Source organism: Spinacia oleracea, unplaced genomic scaffold (assembly GCF_020520425.1).
Source record: "Spinacia oleracea cultivar Varoflay unplaced genomic scaffold, BTI_SOV_V1 SOVchr0_074, whole genome shotgun sequence".
NCBI lineage: Eukaryota > Viridiplantae > Streptophyta > Magnoliopsida > Caryophyllales > Amaranthaceae > Spinacia > Spinacia oleracea.
The window spans coordinates 4,705-7,500 of NW_026614402.1; positions in this window are offsets into that span (position 1 = coordinate 4,705).

Below are 2,796 nucleotides of genomic sequence, written 5' to 3' on the forward strand. Positions count from 1 at the left end.
TCTTGAGACCAAGCTTAAGAAAGGCGAGCCCGTAAGTCCACATGTTCTCAAAATGATTGGACTCATTGAGAATATGAGTCGGCTGGATCAGCAATTTTCTCAGGAAATGGCTATAGACACCATCCTCCATTCTCTTCATAGCGGGTATGATCAGTTCAAACTGAACTACAGTATGAATAGTCTGGACAAAACGCTCACTGAGCTTCACGGTATGCTGAAGACCGCTGAAAAGACGCTCAAAAGTGATAAGCAGGATGTGCTTATGGTGCGTGGGGGCAAGTTCAAGAAATCTGGAAAGAAGAGGAATGCTAAGAAAGGTGGCAACAAGGCCAGCCCAACTAAGCAAACTGGCGCCAAATCTGCAAAGAGGAAGGTCAGTCAACCCACTTCTGAATCCGAATGCTTCTACTGCAAGAAGAAGGGGCATTGGAAGAGAGATTGCTTGAAGCTAAAGGAAGATCAGAAGAACGGAACAGTCGTTCCATCTTCAGGTATTTTCGTTATAGACTGTATACTTGCTAATTCAACTTCTTGGGTATTAGATACAGGTTGTGGCTCACACTTATGTTCCAATCCACAGGGACTAAGAAGAAGTAGAAAGTTAAGCAAGGGTGAAGTCGACCTACGAGTGGGAAATGGAGCACGGATTGCTGCATTAGCCGTAGGAACCTACTATTTGTCGTTGCCCTCTGGGCTAGTTTTGGAACTGGAAGAATGTTTCCATGTTCCAAGTCTTACTAAAAACATCATTTCAGTTTCTTGCTTAGATGCTAAGGGATTTTCCTTTATAATAAAAGACAATAGTTGTTCGTTTTATTTTAAAGAGATGTTTTATGGATCTGCTAGATTAGTCAATGGACTTTATTTATTAGATCACGACAAACAGGTATATAACATAAATACCAAAAAGGCCAAAAAGGATGATTCAGATCTCACCTATCTGTGGCATTGTCGATTAGGCCATATAAACTTGAAACGCTTAGAAAGACTTCAAAGGGAAGGAATTCTAGAACCATTTGACTTAGAGGATTATGGTAAATGCGAATCATGTTTACTTGGCAAAATGACAAAGCAACCTTTCTCTAAAGTTGGAGAAAGAGCAAATGAACTATTGGGTTTAATCCATACAGAGTATGTGGACCAATAAGTACAAATGCTAGAGGTGGTTTCAGCTACTTTATCACTTTCACTGATGACTTCAGTAGGTATGGTTATGTCTACCTAATGAAGCATAAGTCTGAATCCTTTGACAAATTCAAGGAATTTCAGAGTGAAGTAGAGAATCAATTAGGCAAGAAGATTAAGGCACTGCGGTCTGATAGAGGCGGTGAATATCTGAGCTATGAATTTGATGACCATCTGAAAGAATGTGGAATTCTATCAGAATTGACTCCTCCTGGAACACCACAATGGAACGGTGTGTCGGAACGGAGGAACAGAACCTTGCTAGACATGGTCAGGTCAATGATGGGTCAGGCCGAACTTCCATTAGAATTTTGGGGACATGCACTAAATACAGCTGCACTCACTATAAATAGAGCTCCGTCTAAAGCTGTCGAAAAGACTCCATACGAATTATGGTTTGGAAAGCCTCCAAATGTGTCTTTTCTTAAGATTTGGGGATGTGAAGTATACGTCAAACGATTAATTTCAGACAAACTTCATCCAAAATCTGACAAATGTATCCTTGTGGGCTATCCAAAGGAAACAAAGGGGTATTACTTCTACAATACATCTGAGAACAAAGTGTTTGTTGCTCGAGATGGTGTCTTTTTGGAGAAGGATCACATTTCCAAAATGACAAGTGGGAGAAAAGTAGACCTCGAAGAAATTCGAGTCGAACAACAAACTCTAGAGAATGCTCAAGATGACATTCAGGATGAAACTCAGAGATCTTTAGAAGAATCTGGTGAGAATCATGGTCAATCTAGAAATGTTACCCCGCGTAGATCGCAAAGATATAGATCTCAACCGGAAAGGTACTTAGGTATTTTGACGAACGAGAGCTATGACGTTCTATTACTTGAAAGTGATGAACCTGCGACTTACAAGCAAGCTATGACGAGCCCTAGCTCCAAGCAGTGGCAAGAAGCCATGCAATCTGAATTAGACTCCATGTCTGAAAACCAAGTATGGGATTTGGTCGATTTGCCAGATGGCTACCAAGCCATTGGAAGCAAATGGGTTTTCAAACTGAAAAAGGACAAGGATGGGAAACTTGAAGTTTTCAAAGCTAGATTGGTTGCAAAAGGTTACAGGCAAGTCCACGGTGTGGATTACGATGAAACCTTTTCACCAGTTGCAATGCTAAAGTCTATTCGAATAATGTTAGCAATCGCTGCATATTACGATTACGAAATATGGCAGATGGATGTCAAAACTGCTTTCTTAAACGGCGTTTTAACAGAAACTGTGTTTATGACACAGCCTGAAGGTTTTGAGGATCCAAAGAATGCTAAAAAGGTATGCAAGCTAAAGAAGTCAATCTACGGATTGAAGCAGGCATCCAGGAGCTGGAATATACGTTTTGATGAAGCAGTCAGTGACTTTGGTTTCATCAAGAACGCGGACGAATCTTGTGTATACAAGAAGGTCAGTGGGAGCAAAATTGCTTTCCTAGTATTATATGTCGACGACATATTGCTTATCGGAAATGACATTCCTATGTTGAACTCTGTCAAAATTTGGCTTGGGAAATGTTTTTCGATGAAGGATCTAGGAGAAGCACAGTACATATTGGGCATCAAGATTTACAGAGATAGATCTAAAAAGATGATTGAACTTAGTCAAAGCACT